Source organism: Clarias gariepinus, chromosome 1 (genome assembly GCF_024256425.1).
Source record: "Clarias gariepinus isolate MV-2021 ecotype Netherlands chromosome 1, CGAR_prim_01v2, whole genome shotgun sequence".
Lineage (NCBI taxonomy): Eukaryota > Metazoa > Chordata > Actinopteri > Siluriformes > Clariidae > Clarias > Clarias gariepinus.
The window spans coordinates 19,213,851-19,220,835 of NC_071100.1; the positions used below are offsets into that span (position 1 = coordinate 19,213,851).

General features: G+C 42.5%; 1 pseudogene; it reads left to right on the forward strand.

Annotated features, from left to right (window-relative positions):
- The first annotated feature begins 430 nt into the window (after nt 1-430).
- On the forward strand, nt 431-557 carry LOC128531978 (uncharacterized; annotated as a pseudogene).
- Nucleotides 558-6,985: the final 6,428 nt, after the last annotated feature.

Genomic DNA, 6,985 nt, shown 5'->3' on the forward strand with positions numbered 1-6,985 from the left:
ATAATGCTTATTATACTCTTATTTTTCTAAGCCTCTACGTGCACATGGGTGATTGGCAAGAGAAAAGCAACTAAAATGTTTATTGACATGAATTTGTGAAAGTAGGCACCTTTTTTCCCCTGACAAATGTAGTTGAGTAAAAGTACAAAACATACTTTTTATAATATTCAACTCAAGTACAAATTATCTAAAATAATACTTACAGTAAGTGTTGTGAGGATATTTCTGTTTTTCCCAAAGTTTATGTGGATTGCTTTGCAATTGTGTTGTGTAGAATCTAAAATCCACCATTTTCAGGATTTCTGAGTTACTTGGGGTCGTTGAGTGTCTTGGGGTGAAAGGGTAAGACAATACTTACTAAGACAATAAATACAGTTCTAAATGGGAAATGTGATTGAAAAGTTTTATGTTTTCTTAATCATCATCATGAGATGATAAGTCATAATGTAAATCTCTAAGCTTGAATTAGATTACAGCTAGTGCTTCATGTGTGAGCTATAATCATTAATGAATGTTCTGTTTCTTATGAAGCTTGGAAAGAAGAGTATATGATCAGAATGATTATGATAATTGCAAAGTAAATATAAGAATAAGGATCTGGTTGTTTTTGTCAGAAAATCTTTGGTCATATTGAAAATGATTACAGCTTTGTTTATTTTGAAAAACCAGTGGCCTATTCCTCTACTCTTATTCTCATTATGCATGTGCACTTCGTAAATAGTGTCACCACATTTTCAGTATAAGAGTTTAAATATCACAGGAACGCCTAATGTAAGCATAATACAACATTAATAAACTACATTTCATAATGATGTAGTATACCACAGCAGCATAGTCTCATGTAAATATACTGTATAACCATTCTCATTTAAAGAAAAGTGTCTGTGGCATTGGCATGTATTCCATTTTCTCAATTTAATCTTAAACAATTAAAATAATAATGCATAATTATTTCCTAAAATAATTTTTAGGGCTTTACTTTTACAGTTCAATCTACTTAGAGACGTGGCTAGTGTTATCCTTAGGTCTGATTGTTATTATTATATAAGCTAGTATATATTTTAAACGTAGCCCTGGATATTTTCACTGTGAGATGGAGGAGAGTTACAGAGCAGAACTTTACTTCCACTCTAATTCCACTTTAATTATTTTAAACAATAGCTGTAAAGAAATGTAGAAATGCAGTTCTTCTGAGAGAATCACAGGCCTAAGTAAATGTACTGTATTTTTTTATTCACAAAAATGAATAAGGCTATGTTTTTTTTTTTTTTGTAAAGTTCTACTCCTTATATGCTGAGCCTTAATACTGTAGCGTTTTTACGCTGGAAAGAATGCTGGAGAGACAAGTGAGCTTATTTGCTGCCCAATGCAATGGCTGGGAGTACTTTATTAGGTACACAGCAGTATAGCATCAACAGCACCTTCATTTAGGAGCCTACATCCAATTCAGCCTCAGCCTGAACTGAAGCACATTTCACACGTCACACACCCACACACACAAACAGGGCCGAAGCCACTAACCAAAACACCTTTCCCCATCATGGTGAACACACCGACATCCCCGCAAGGCATGCTGGTCGTCAGCCGCCGCCCCGCCCACGCCACACTGCCTCCACCAGAGCTGTGACCGTCCCTGGTCACCATGACAACCTTTGTTTCGGAGGCGTGGAGGCGGTCGGCGCTGGCGGTGGAAACGCCGGCGTCCTTTGGCAGGTGAGGGATAAACGCGAACATAGTCCTGAGGCGGTCCGGCCTCCACAGAGTTCGATGTTTCATCGGCGTGCGGCTGGTAAGCCGCAAGACGGTCCCGGCAACCGCACCCGGTAGATGACATCGGAGAGCCGAGCAGTCACCGCACAGGGGCCCACCCAGTGAGACACACACCCGGCCGAGAGCCCCCTCCTCCTCCTTCCGGAGGAACACACCCACACCTGCTCGCCAGCAGCAAAATCTCGCCCCTTGCTGTGAGTGTCTACGCCCATTCACCCCATAGGTGCCCCCACCCGAAAGTCTTGCAGCGGTGCCCGCGAGCGCTGGGTGGAGCCCTTCTGCCTGGCGATGAGCGGTTCACAGTTCAGCTGTGACACCAGCGGAGCGACTGCGGGTGACGCTCTGGGTGATGCAGTAACACGGCTGCACGCTGGCTCGGACGGCTGATCACCACCGGAGGGCCTGGAGGACTGCACGGGGGTAACGTCCTGCGTCGAGGGTTCTACGTCGACACGGCGCTCCACTCGCTCGCAGTACCGGCCACGCGCTTTGCTGCCCGGCCGGCGAAGTAAAGCGCCGGTGTTAGCGCGCAGATTTCCCGCTCGGTCCGCTACCGGAAGTTCCTGTACACAACCTGGCTACCCCGAAGTTACCACGCAGAGTTCCGCTGGACAAGTTCAGCACCGCACCCCATCTACCCACAATGTCCAACCCCAAAACGCAGTCGTCCTCGACCTTCCCCACAACGAACCCGTGGGAATAAGTCCGTCCACCCACCTGGACTCGCGCTGTGCGACACGCCCTTACCGTCACGTAGCCCCCAGCAACGGTGCAGATGTTGAAGGCAGGATCAGGCCGTTCGCAAACACGCTTGCTTTGCCCCAGTAATCCAGAGCGCAGCAGCGAAACAGTGGAGCCGGTGGCCACGAGCGCCCGCAGTAAGATGCCATCCAGCACACAGTCGATATAAAGCCCAGCGCGGCTTACCACGCGTCCTCCCGGCGCTAGTCTAGCGGGGAGTACTTTATTAGGTACACAGCAGTATAGCATGAACAGCACCTTCGCTCAGGAGCCTACATCCAATTCAGTATCAGCCTGAACTGGAGCACATTTCACACGTCACACGCCCACACACACAAACAGGGCCGAAGCCACTAACCAAAACACCTTTCCCCATCATGGTAAACACACCGACATCCCCGCAAGGCATGCTGGTCGTCAGCCGCCGCCCCGCCCACGCCACAATACATAAAGGGATTGTCGAGCACTGCGACTCCTTTCCTCGACATGTGCTGCATTCTTTGTCCTAAGCAGGTGGCCCACACACTCATTCATCAACATCTTTGTTCCTCTCCTGTATGCCATAAAATAGGTGAGATTTCATGTGTGACTAATGGAAGGCAACTTTATTTGATTAATAATGTTGAGCTTTAAAAATGTATGCCTAGTTCTATGCACTTTTATGATTCCTACTGCAAATTTCCAAATTGTGATGAGTTGTGGGGATACATATGGCAAAATCACGCTTCCTGGAGAAGTCCAGGATGACTCACAGTGTTTTTCCACATTTCCAGCATTCTCAGAAAACGAAGACCCCGCATGCAATTCTTGAAGATGTGTGCACCCACACGTTAAAAAAAGCTCATTCATTAATTGATCTTCTGTACTGAAAAAAAAAAAAACATTAACAAAAAAAAAAAAAACTTAAAAAATTATATATATATATATCCTGTTTTGAAACAAAAAATGCAAGGAGAAATAACATTCACCCTGAAAAATAAAAAAACTCAGAGGGGAAAATATTGGCCTAACAGGACAGAAATATTGAAGAAAAACTAATTTAAGCCAGAAAAAATATTTCAATGGAAAACAATGTGGCCTATTTGCAAGATCTTGCTAAACTTTACCTCAGCATTACCAAATTAGACCAGCAGGTAGCAGTAATGGCAAACTTGATCTTTAACCGGGATGGGCCTCTAAGATCCAGTTCAGTGAGTGTCAGTAATCCACCTAAATGCTGGCTGCCAACTGTAAGAATGTTAGATCTCACTCATTTATCTTCTATATCGCTTTATCCTGTATTCAGGGTCATGGGGACCTGGAGCCTATCCCAGGAGGCTTAGGGCACGAGGCAGGGTACACCCTGGACAGAGTGCCAATCCATCACAGGGCGCACACACACACCCATTCACACACTAACGGCAAATTTGGGAATGCCTAACCTGCATATCTTTGGACTGTGGGAGGAAACCGTAGTACCTGGAGGAAACATTTACAATTTGGCATTTGGCAGACGCTCCTATCCAGAGCAACTTACATTTTTATCTCATTACACATCTGAGCAGTTGAGGGTTAAGGGCCTTGCTCAAGGGCCCAACAGTGGCAACTTGGTGGTTGTGGGGTTTGAATGCCTTATCTACTGAGCTACCCCTGGCCCTACGAGACTTGTAGTGAGATTCCAGCAGATGGATTTTGATGAATTACATGGATTCTGGTTGAAAACCCACCAAGCACGGGTGCATGCAAACTCCATGCACAGATGGGAATCAAGCCTTGCCGGGAATCGAACCCGGACCCTGGGGTGCAAGGCAACAGTGATAACCACTACACCACTGTGCCACCCACGTTAGATCTCACGTTAAATCTCACGTTAGATTAACTCATTGACGAAGAATAAAAAACGAAGAAAAATGAAGAATTCTTTAACTCTTGTTTCAGTTGGCTTTTTAAGGGTGTGTCCACACCTGACATTCTGCTCTGTTAGTGTGGGTCTCTGTCCTCTTCCAAACAAACTCTGGTGCAGTTTGACTAAAATGTGAACGCACCACGGGCCAAAGATATGTAAACAAACCAAGTCTACTAGCATTATCTGCTTAATCATGACTGGGAATTTTCACTGGTTAACTCTGTATCTGTGATATCTGGTGTAAAAGAAGGCAGTGTTTGGATGGGTAGGGAGTAACAGTACCAAATTAAACACTACCAAATAAAATGTTAAATTTAATGAGCACAGGAGGACAGTGCACAAAACTACTGGAACACCGGGGAGCCCAGCGAGGCTGTGTTCAATGAGAAGTGCTCACGAGTATACAACAGTTAAATGGATTCATGAAATGTCACATGCCTTTGAACACTCTTGTTATTAAACACAACCCTGCTGTAATATCACATGCTCATGTGCTCTTGTACCAGGCAGGCAGACACAAAAGCTGTATTGATAAAAGCTAGTCGCAAAAACAAAAAAATTGCCTGCACACAAGTGTTCAGTGCAGTTATCAAGTGGTCTAAAGTGCATACACAGTAGTTAATTACAACTCAGAGAAGTTTGTGTGTGTGTGTGTGTGTGTGTGTGTGTGTGCTTTACCAGAGTTACAGCAGCAGCTACAGTATACATGTTATGCTAGTTTAGCTTCTAGGCCAGAATTAGCCAACAGAACCAGGCAGCTAATTATCTCATTACAACAATAGGCTTCATTTAACAGAAAATTATATACAAAACATCTCCCAAAAAATTATAATATTGTGACTTTTTTTTCTTTTGTAATTTAATTTAATACCTGACATTCTCAATTTATTATATGTAAAGTGAAATATTTACAATTCTTTAGGATTTCTGAATCTTTATCTATTGAAGCTGTATTCTAAGTCTCTGTAGGAGATGTTATATTTTGATGTAAAATTGTTGATAAGGAGTTTCATTATCATAGTCATTACACTTTATGAAAGACATTCAGACATTTAATGAACTACACACCTGAACTTCTGTCACAGGAATAAAACCTTAGTTGACATTAAACATAGTTAAAAGTATATATATATATATAAGGATCACTGAGATTCTGTGAGATCATTTGTGTTTTGGAAGCATTGAAACTATTTATTTAATTTCAAGTCAAGTCAAGTCGGCTCTTATTGTCATTCCAACCATATACAGTTCAGTACACAGTGAAAGGAAATAACGTTCCTCCAGGACCAAGGTGCTACATACACATGCAACAACATAAATTAATAACAGACTTTACCTGTAAGGAATCGCCACTAGAGGGTACTGTTTAGTTTGTTGTAGTTTTTGTTTTGCAGACTCAGTTTCCCAGAAGGCACCTCGGTCAGGTGATGCAGGTGCTCACCTGACCAAGGCAGCTCATTAGAGCGTCAATAAAAAGCTGTTTAGTCTGGGAAACTGGGTCGGCATTGTTGGTAATTACTGTCATTTGTGTGAGCGTTCTGTTTTGTATTTTGGTTTGTTTTATATTTGTATTTTGGTTGGGTGTGCAATGGGACCAACGAGCATGTCTCAGAGCTCTGTCAGCTCCATGCTTAGTTTGTGGGTAATGTCATGTATGTGTTCAAGAAGCCTGTGTCACAACATAGAGCTTGTTATACGAAAAAGGTATTGGTGTTGGTGTTTCACCATCGCGCCGAAGCCTTGTATGGACCGCCATCACGCCGGTGGCTCCCCATAGCACCCGTGTCACAATTTGCCTTTGTAGGAGTTAAAGTTTGTTTGTTTTTGGTTTTGTCTCTTCTGTATGCTTAGTTTATTGTTTCATTAAAGACTCTTTTGTTGAAAAGAAGCCTCTGCGCCTATGCCTGCACCTTTTTTCGTTCTCCTCCAGGTGGACACCCAGGAATTTTGTGCTCTTTACGATCTCCACAGAAGAGCCGTCGATGCTGAGCGGAGAGTGATCGCTCTGTGTCCTCCTGAAGTCAACAACCATCTTTTTCTTATCGATGTTCAGAGACAGGCCGCAATGCCTGAGGTCTTTCAGTCAGAAAGTCTAGGATCCAGTTACAGAGGGAGGTGTTCAGTCCCAATAGGCTCAGCTTCCCGATCAGGTGCTGGGGGTTGATTGTATTGAATGCTGAACTGAAATCTATGTACAGCATTCTGACGTAAGTATTTTACATCAGAATGCTGTACATAGCATTTTGTATTGTTTGTTTTTCAATGTATTGCAAAAAATGAACTTTAGTCCAGTTAGATTTTTTTACTGCAAAATTTATTTAACTAGGGTTTTAATTCATAAAACATTGCAAAATAAGGTTCACTCTATTACAAATGTTACATTGAATTAAACTATACTGTATATTTATCCCTGAGCAAATGCTAAACTGAGTATACAGTATACCGGCTCCAGTTTTTACAATAATACAAAGTGAAGCGTACTGTTAAAATAAATGCATAAATTTAAAGACAAAAAAAATCACTTAAAAGAAAAAAAAGCATGATTCCATTCGAAAAAACACAAACCACCATTAAAACTATTCTTACTGA